This window comes from Excalfactoria chinensis, chromosome 5 (genome assembly GCF_039878825.1).
Source record: "Excalfactoria chinensis isolate bCotChi1 chromosome 5, bCotChi1.hap2, whole genome shotgun sequence".
Lineage (NCBI taxonomy): Eukaryota > Metazoa > Chordata > Aves > Galliformes > Phasianidae > Excalfactoria > Excalfactoria chinensis.
The window spans coordinates 45306188-45317009 of record NC_092829.1 but is presented as its reverse complement, the minus strand read 5'-3'; positions in this window follow the sequence as shown (position 1 = coordinate 45317009).

The window sequence follows — 10822 nt, the reverse complement described above, 5'->3', positions numbered from 1 at the left end:
CAAGAATTCTGTCCTTATTCTAGTGGAAAGTTTATTCCATTTTAATAGCAAACCTTATTTAAAAGTAGTTTCCTTTTGAACCTGAAAATGGCTGCAATTCACAGTAACAAGGCAGAAGATTGGGCTGTTAGGCTGAGATTAAGAATGGCTCTCTGGAAATATAAAATTCTTTTTCTTTCTCTCTTTATTGTTTGTATGTTGAACAGTTACTGCCTATAAAGAGTGAAAATGACAATACAGAGTTGTTTATATGTAAATAAGTTAAACTTATGTCTCCAACTGCCAGCCTGTGGCTACCTAGTGTAGTCTTGCAGGCTTTTGGAAGAATAGTTATTGGGCAGTTTTGAGATGCCCTCAGAAAGAAAAGGAGCGCAGCTTGTCCTTGTAAATTTATTCCTGCTGTGACTCAGCTGAAATCTGTAGACTCTCACCTAAGGAGTCTGTATCCTCTGTTTATGCTTTCCAGTGTTTATACATCACTCCTCTGAAGAGTGCAAATCCACTTGGAGAGCAAAGAGTGTTAGCAAATACCTTGTTTGTTTTGGTATGGCGTCTGCAGCATGGTAAGAAGGACTGTGGCTCATCATCAGATTAAAAAATTTCCAAAACACAGTTATGTTCAGTTCTTTTTAAATTATGTAGATACACATTCTCATTTCCTTAGGGAAATGCTCTTAAAAGGAGACTTTGCAGTGGGAAGAGAAGGGCAATTTTTAAAGCAGAATAAATACAGAGAAGTAGGAACAGTAACTGCCACCTAAACTTCAACTTAATATTCTTATATAGCAGTTTGTTATTTGATTTGTTAGAACCCCAAGTCATGAATATGAGCAATAGGATTAACTGGTGTAAATACTTCTTATTTACAAGATTATTTCTGAAAAGACACCATGCTAGCATCTCACTCTGGCTCCATATGTATGTGTGCAATAATGATGCTTCTAACTTTAAGACTGAAAAAGAACTAAGCACGGGAATCTGTGCTTGGGCAACAGTTCTGCTGAAACTAATGCATTTTAACTTCATAAGATTTGGGCTTAGGCAGTGATTGACTAGAATAAAGGAGCCTTTCGGCTGTATTTGATTTAAAATACAAATTCCAGCTGTATGAAGTTCTGATAGCAAAATATGAAAATAGATTTTCTTCTAATTCTAGTGTTTATCACTATCAAAAGACGTAAACTTACTAAAAGGTTTAGTAAAAGTTAGTGAAGTTAACAAATCTGAATTCAGTTTAGAATTCTAAAGCTGATTTGTCTGCCAGGCTCAGAAGGTACTATCTGAGAAAACCAGGAATAGAAAAAGATACTGGCATAGAGATAATAAAGGTCATATATTACGTGAATAACAGAAACTGGGTACTCTGAGTACTACACTCTTTCCTTTTTCCTCCAAGTTTTGCTGTGCTCTTAAGATCCCTTTGAGACTCAAGATATGGAAACTTCCATGGGCCAAGACTCTAAGACAAGAATAAGAATCTCGAGTAATCTGTGAACAAAAAAGGCCAAGTTTCTTATCCTCATTCTAAATAATGAACACATTTAAGAACTATTTTGTATAAATTCAATTTCTTTAATTCTGACTTAGTTAAACTGTAATGCAAGATTTTTGTATGCAGTTTCCTGCAACCTGGACATCATCAAAGTACAACACATCTGAATTTGACAGAACTCATGAAAATGGGCAAGCAGTGTTTTTAATGCAGTTGTTTAAAAGTCTTACCTTAACCTGTAGTTTTTATTGACAAGGAATACTCCTGGACTCTTAAGAGTAACTCTTATATAGTCACTCTCTGTTCAACATACAGTAACATCCTTAACTAGGGTGATGTAGATGGTCTTCCTTGGTGGGCTACTCTGAGGGAAACACTTTCTGGTCAGTGAGGATTCTTCACATATCACTCCAGTTCATAAAATCACCAAAGTGTTGGTGGCCATCCTAAATGTTATGATCTTCCAAACAAAGTACAGGAAACATTACCTTGGCTGTCAATCTTGCTCTAATTTGCATATATAGCTCTGTATGCTTCTATATGCGTATCTCTGTATGTGTGCATATTATAGAGTCTATCCTGCTGTGCATTGTTATCTCACTGGGAGGAAGATAAGAAAATAAGTATATGGCAGATATTAATCATGTTGCTTAACTGCTGCAGAAAGATGTTCCTCTAAAGCAGTAATGAATGCAATATAATAGCCTTTGGGAAAGATATATTTCTGTATGTTAGACCAGTCTATTGCGTGCTGAATGACACTATTGTCACTGATTAACACTCCCAAGCAGAAGGAAAATGAGAAAGAAGAGACCTCAGAAGGAAATGTCAGGATAGTCATTTTCTCATAGGACTCTTCTTGGCAGCTGGAGATAGTGACTCTGTAATAACATATTGGTTTTGAAGGGGGATTCCTCCAGAACGGAAATGTCCTTAGAAAGACCATTGCACTAACTGTATTCAAGTCTGTGGGAAACTGTTACCCTATGACGAGTTCTTCTAAACTAAAAAGGGTTTATATTTATTCTTAAATTGTTTTATTTTTGGCAACTCCCCCACTGTGACTTGACATCCCAGAAACAAGACCCTTCAGATTCTCAGAAGCCAACACTGCTGACAAAACTCATTCAGAGTTCTTTGTTAGTTCTTCTCATCTGATAACTTTCCATTCTACCATTGCCTCTACTAGTTCTGAACCAGTTTATATGTGTGTGTGTGTGTGTGTATAAAATAAATTAAAAACATATTGTTGGATAAATGTAATCCAAAGCAAGGGAAAGAGCTATCTGCTTAATCTGATTAGATTTCTATTTTGAGGCCTGGCTTTTGCATACTGAGACAGGTGCTGAGTAAATCTATCTTGGAATCTAGCCCCAGATTGTGGATGTAATTGAGAGTATGATGTGAGGTTTGTGAGTACCTGAGTTCTCTCTAAAAGGTTTTATTCACTCCCCTGAATTTCAGTTGTAATTTTCCACAGTTACAGGTGTGACTGTAACAGCTTATATCATATGGAGTGGGTTGCTATGGGTATTTTCTTTCCTCCGCAGATTTTACAATCTCAGTTTGAAATCTAGGAATGAGACTGCATTAAGTACTAATTGCCCACCCTCACAAGAAACAACAGATTTACCAGTCTATTTTTGTTGATGTTTCTTAATTTCATTAACCCCTGGAAACCCATTAATGTGAAGCATATATGGACCATTCTGCTGATTATGTGCAAGGCACAAACAGATGCTAGCTCAATATTTCAGTTGTACTGCCAATTCAGATCTGACAAAAATAATGAATGGTAAAATCTGCTTTTAGATGAAGAATGATTCCAAGCACACAGTGAGGAGACATTCAAACAGAAGTCTAATTTAATATTGTGTTCAATTATTGCTGTATAACTCTTCCAGCTTTCACACAAGGGTAAAAACTTGGTGACTCTCGTAAGGTTTCCCACTGGATTCATGTGTTTCATATGCTGATATCTCTTAGAAAAGCTGACGAATGAATAACTTGGGAGCCTGTTTTTCACTTACCTGATGAAGTGAAATTCTCTCCCAGTTTGAGAGACAGGCTAGATTAGGTGCCTTTTCATACCTTCTTTAAGAACTAAATAGAAACCAAAGTACTCCTTTACCAGCCCTCTGCTTACCAAAGGGAATTTCTCTACAGTGGTACTCCATAAACAGTGTGCTCTGATGCCTGCCCTATTGTGCAAGCCAGAGGCTGTAAGAACCTTAGACAATCAATGTGGATAAAATTGTGTGATAGGGACACATCCAGGAAAAATATGCTCCCACATTGCAGACTTGTGTCTGGATTTGAATATTCCTGCTGTCCACCACATCAAATTGTTACTGTGAGCATAATTTTCAGAAAGAAACCTGAAAATCATTCTCAAATAAACCTGGCTTTAATGTTAGGGTTTAACTCAGGATTTAGTATTCAAAGTAATATGAATAGCCAGATAATCTGGAGGTTTATTTGTAAGAGACTTGTTTGCTTACAGTCATGATAAAACAGGAACAACTAAAGCAAATTACACTGAACTCCCTTTGATTTTGAAATTGAACTTGGCAAAACAATGTTAAATTGGAATTTTGCAGAATTATGATTGTTGCTTTTTTCTTAGCTATCTTGATTTACTTGCCTAGAAATGATACAGAAACTTACAGATAATGCCAAGCATTTGACATATTGGCAAATATGATCAAATACTTAGAGGTTTGTGGGGAAGATACTGAGTGCCAGAGTGACTATACTCTAAATGGTCTTTGTCATGATCCCAAATCTTCTGTGAAGGGTGAATATAAAGGAGTAAAGCTCAGCTGCCAGTGCCTTTGTGCAGGGATCTTAAGGCGGTTGTGTACTTTCACCGTGCATTTGTACAGACAGAGTCCTATTTTGAAAGAAAATACCTTATTGTGCTATAAAACCCAGAGAGTGTCATGCTAGTGGACTGTTTTTATTGCCCCTTAGAAGAATCTTGGGTGAGCAAGAGCTTACTGGAGCTTTCTTGCCTTAAGCTTCCACAATTGTTTTTCATTCCATTTAAAACAGTTACGATATATTTATATAAAAATATCCATACACTTTGTAATTGAATGACCTGAGAAACCAAACCTGACAACCAGCATATTGGCAAGCACTGACATGTGAGATCAGCCTCTTCTTCTTGAAAAAAATGCCATTAATGTGCTGGGAAAGTATGTGGTGATTCCTGTCTGAACAGTGTGGAGCAGGCCAAAACTTCCAAATGCTTAGGCACAGATTGCAACAGATAACTAACCTGGGTGCAAATAGTGTCAACACTCTTACACAGAATAGCCTTCCAGTCATTGAAAGTTGCCTAACATAAATAGAAATCTTGCTTGCAAAGCTTAAAAACCTCAGAAGGGAATGCTTGTTGGATATAATAATGCCTAACTAATTTCTACCTTTTCAGTAAAATTCACATCATTACCAAAAAGAAATCAACCAGAAGTGCATGAAATACTGGCATTTAACTGTTTTTCTGTTCATTTTCGGATGATTTTGGAAACAGTTTGTTATAACATCACTTCCATCAAACATTGGAAGCTGGACTTTTTGCAAAAAAAAAATTCACACAAACATACCGCTTCTAATCCAAACAGAAGGGTTATGAACTGAACCTTCAAACAGAAACTTTCAATATTTGGCTTCTCAGCTCAGTAGCATCAATGTGGTATGCCAACTATCATGCACTGTAATTAATAATTGTTGTAAAAAGGATCTTTAAGGCAGAATACCCGCTGCATATAGCTTGTCTGCTTTTTTAACCAAATAAGGGAATAGGGCATTTCACTGTTTATAATAGCAACATGAAATACGATGTTTCAAACTGTTAAAGAAAACACATTTAAACTTTTCCTGCCCATTTCCAAGTTTCTTCAACTTCTTAAAAAAAAATAAAAAATAAAAACTGGCTGTGATTCTCTGGCAGATTTAGAGAAACCTCAATTTTTCACTTTTCAAAACATTTAACAAAGCTTCAGAGATGAACAACATATCACCCAAGTTCTGGCATTTATGCAAGGATTGTGCAGACAGTTCAGAAAGAGTAAACATACAAAAATCAATTCCAGAGACTGACAGAAAGCGGAACTAATTAAAGAGGCCCAGGCAAAAGAGATCATTTTCAAAGACAAACAAGTCAATATTTATCACATAAATAAAGTTGGTGCTGTAGTGAATCTGGTGATATTTATAAATACACATCTGGCACAATAACATTGTGTTGATTACAAAGTAACTGCTAATAAAACGTGTAAACAGTAGATGACTCTCAAACTACTGCTTTAGACTTCTATCAAAACTTAAGCATTGCGTCCTCAGACATCATCACAGAGTTTCTTAATGACCAAACATCTGTTACTATTCCCACTTACCACTGTAACTTTATTGATTTAACAGGAGTTAATTTCATTACAGCAGTGAAAGGAGACAGATTCAAGCCATGGAGTCCTAATTATACATGTCCTTTCCTGTGCTTTTCTTACTCTGCAAGTTCACTAACTGTATAGCAGAATTACCTCTGGCTCTCCTGGTTTTGACATCAGTGCTATCTGGTGCTGATTATCCCTTAATTTTGGTGGAAGTGTTCCTGGCATCAGACACATGCCAAACTCTTGGGATTTTATTCCTTGCTACTAGTTCATATAACGTTCTCTACAGAAAACTTGTCTGCAGTTTTTCACTTTCCCCAAATAAGGGAAATGATATGCCTGTGGAATGAAAAGGTGTTGTCTTTAATCCTGGCAAAAATCAGAGCTAATATAATGTTTAAATCTTTGCGTCACTGGGGATGACATTAGTATAGTTCTGCCTGTACAGGTTGTTCTCATCAGCTGAGTGTGTGATGTTCAATAACGGCAACGCTATGAATCCTCAGAATGATGGAACTACCCCGGCACCTCCTTTTTTTCACATCCAGGCTTGTTAAAGGCAGGAGTACACATTTATTACTATTTTATTTTGTTTCTAGCATGATGTGAACAGAGACACTACAAAAGAAGGCAAATATTGCCTCTGTCATGGGCACGGACTTACACATCTTGGTGCCAAATACAAAGTGTGGGAGTGGGAAGGGTTAACTTTACACTTGTATGTAACCTGCAAGAGCTTTGTGCATTTCTACATTCAGTTGTCTTTTTTGTTTGTTTATTTGTTTGTTTGTTTGTTTTTTAAGTTCCCTTTTATATTTTAGAATCCAGTTTATCTGAGTTTTGCACATATCAAATGCATTGAAGAAACACATTCCTTTTAAGCTACCTCTGTAGAGCTCAGGAATAAAATTCAGTTATGCAGGTCAAGGTTCCTTTTGCCATCAATACAAATTCAATATACAAGTTGGGAAATCTGCAGCAAATCTGTACCAAACATGGTTGGCAAAGTGAAGGTACTTTAGTTTGTCAGCATGATCTTTATCACATCAGGAACTTATTTCCATTTGTTCAATTGTCTCGGTGGAAATATAAATAAAAAGGAAGAAAAACTAGTTTGCTGACATCATTTAAATTTGTTTCTACTTGATTAGCAATAGAATTTCCCATCTGAGGGAAGTCCCATGTTATGGAAAGAAGACTTTATTTCATTCTGGTTGATTAAAATGTTACATGGCGTGGCAGACGTAGCAAATAAAATAAGGTTTATGAGGTTTGCATCTCTCTGAACTGAAATTTTATCAAACCTGACATCCAAGATGTTAGAAACTTCAGTGTTCACAGTAGGGCATTTAGTAACTTATCCATGACAGAATGCTGTTCAGGCCCTAGTGCCACATTTAGCATCATGGCTAGGATAGGTAGGGCTCCTTCTCCTTCCATACTATGTGTGCTGCTTGTTGTGAAATGGTTTGAGGTACTTATTCAAATGAGAATGAAAAAAAGCACTTTTTTTCATTTAGCTTGTTGAGTTGTTTCTCAAAAGCCTGTGGAATCATAGTACAGGAGAAGTGAATCAGGAGTATACTAGGTTGGCCCATGCCAGTATTGCCACTGAAAGCTATCCATGTGGAACAGTAATCATGATATAATTTCCTTATCATGTATGGACTAACTTGCTTCCCTGAAACAGTGTGTTCAGATCCCCAAAGGGTTGGTTGATATGTCTGAGGAAAGTCTATGAAGTACCATGCATTGATGAGAAACAGATGCTTCATGTGGATGTTAAAAATTCCAGGACACTTTTTGCTCTGGTGTCCTTGGCTAGCTTCCCTGGTGTTGTCACATGTATTGTATACTGTTTGGAAACACTGCAGAGATGGATGCTTCAATAACGTTTAAAGTAAGGCATGTCTCTATGGTATCTGAGAAGTCTAGGCTACGCATATGTGAAATAACTGTAGATAAAAGAGGGAAAACACAAAGGAAAAGAAAGCAAAAAGAATCAAACGTTTATCTATGGGAAGGTAAACATGAAAACAACAAAAAATTATGACTGTTGAAAAGCAAGAGCGAAAGATCAAGATGTCCTCAAGTATAGATTACTGAAGCCCTGAACAAAAGCACCAGATGATGTTCAGTTGGCACTGTGGTGAGTGAGCTGATTGCCAAATATCCCAGCAGTGTAACATGGGAACAGTTCTGCTTGAAGAGATTCTGTACAGTTCAGCACAAGAAAAAAAGGAGTTTTTGCAAGTACAGGAGTCAACCCTGCTCCTAGCAGCCACAAAACAAGCAACCCTCCTATAAACACAATTGGAGACATATAGCATAATGGAAGCAAAACCACTGATATTTTTCAGAATTGAGTTTTAAAGAGGGTGAAAAATATAGCTTAGGCAACAGTTGGATGCTCCTAAACTGACCTGCTCTTCTCATCCTCTTTATCCCACCAACCAGCTCAGAATAAGTGACTGATCGAAAAGACCCTCTAGCACACCAAGTCTATTAAACCTGAGTCTTCCAAGATTTAAGAGGCTGCAAAGAACGGTTGGAAACCAATGCTGCTAAAGTTAGAAAAGTAGAACTTCAGTCTCGAGATTGCTGGTGTATGGTCTTTTTTGCCCAGTAACTGAGCCTATTGTCAGTAATGTCCACACATTTATACATGAGAATTGAAGCACAAGTTAGCTGATTCAGATGCACAAGGACTGGTGTGAAAAAGTCTCTCATCTCTTGACTCATTCTTCTGTGTTTTATCCACAGAATCACTTTTAAGTCAGAGGACACTTCTGAGCTTGAAGAATACATTATACCCTCTTTTCAGGAGATCAACATTTACAAATCCAAAGAGCTTTCTCATCTTATTCTCTGGAGTAACTAATCGGCAGATCTACCTACAAGGAGTAGGTGAGAAATAAAAAGTAATTGTGTCTACAAAGTGGAGGTTATCTGCGCAAAGAAACCTAACATCTCTAATTACACTGCATCAAGGTTATACGTGCATGCAGCTAATGCAGAGAGAATTCTGGTGTAGAATCTCAAGCCCAGCAGAGCCCTGGTTTGTGGGTAGATAATTTGAAAGTGCAGGTTGTTCCATCTGAAGAAGTCTTGAGTTGCAACCCACCAATAAATCCATCCAAAACGTGTCAGGAAGATGAACACAAGAGTGAACAGGTAGTTTTCAAGCTATCTGAACAGCATGAATATGAAAACAATTCTGTGCAGGTAAAAACATGGTAAATTATCAGGAAAATCTTAACAATGAGGTCTGTGTCATTGTAGAACCATTTCCCCAGGCAGAATAACAGATTTTCATGATTGGATCATCGTCATTTGAATGGTATGATCATCCTAGGTATGGTATGACTACACTACTAACCCATTTTAACTTTATGAAGGAATGTGCAGGGCTCAGCTGTGATTTAAAATGAATGAATGAAAACATGTTGTCTCTTGCAAAAAATCATATTCCCTCCTCGTGGCTGTTACCTGCTGAATTGATAGTCCTGTCTGAACGAGCTGCTAGTTAAGGGAGCTTGCTCTGAGACCTCAAGTTCACCTACAAAGAAGAAATTCCTTTGGAAATGAGTTCTACTTCTGTTTGGGCTGGGAAGATGGAAAGGCTAGTTCATTGATTACCTTGAGAATGAGAAGAACTTACAAATTCATTCCAGGAAGAATGAGTGTGCACCTAAAGCAGGAAACACCTAGTGAGGAAAGCCCGAATGTCTGAAGTCAGAGAAAAGATTAATGAAAAAGAAAGAATGGTGCTCTGTCAGTACCATTCACTGAACTCTCATTCACTGCACTGAAACATCACGTTCCTTTGAATTTAGCTATCTTTTATGGGCAACAGTTGAAAAATGAGTAGCAACTGATCTTTCTCATATGTAACCTTATGACCTCACATGGAACCTTTCAGTGGGGCTGAAAAAGCAAGGCAGAAAATCAGCAGTTAGAAATGTGAGTGCTTGGGTCTTAGATTGCCCTTTTGTCACACCACAGCTCTGCTCTCAGGATTTGCATTGCGTCCAGTCTCATGCTCACTTTCCACACTGGGGCAAACTCCCCTCGTTTGTATGTGCAGATGGGTGTATTTAAGTAGATGTGATTATCCTACAATTGATATTTCAAGACATTTTTGCTTAGTTTTAGTGAGCAAACACAAATAATAAAAAAAGGAGGCAGGAAATTTGAATAACACACACACCGTTAACGTTTCTATATATTATTATTCATGTGTGTATGTGTGTAAAGCTAATCGTTTTTTTTCCACTCAACTTTGCATTTTGGGGGTGGGTGGGGAGGGTTGGTATTTTTTTCTTCTTAGAAGCTCAATCACCTCTTTATGAAACAAAGGAAACAGCATTCCACCTTCCACCTTCTAGCTGGGGGGAAGAAACGGGGCAACGTAACATGCACATGCAAAAGATTTGCTTTTCAGATGCCTTCAGCTGAAGGACTGATAAAGCACTGCATTGCTGTCATCTGTTTTTGACATCCATCTCCTTGGAAAAACTATCAAGAGTTTTAACAGTTTCCTTTAATTTACTGTATGTGAGCAGCGTGTATCTCACTCCACTAGCTTGTTGGTGCCCCCTTGTGTTTAAAAGAACGTGATAAATATCTTTTGCATCCGTGAGTATACAAGCGTCATGGAGAGGATCTTAAGTAGTTGTAACTGAGTAAGGAATGGATATTAGAGCAGAGGGGGAAAAAGAAAAAGATGAAAAGCTTTTTCTTTTAGGGATTAGAAACAGGTTTTGAACTTGCATATTTTCAGAATTGTTTTTCAGATATTTCCAGATACTCCCAGCCCACTGATAAATTAAACATATAGATAACTTTATAGTAAACGTATTTTTAAATGTATCTCAATGAACGTTCAGGAAAAACAAAAAGAAAAACTGAACATTTTTCCCTTCATTCT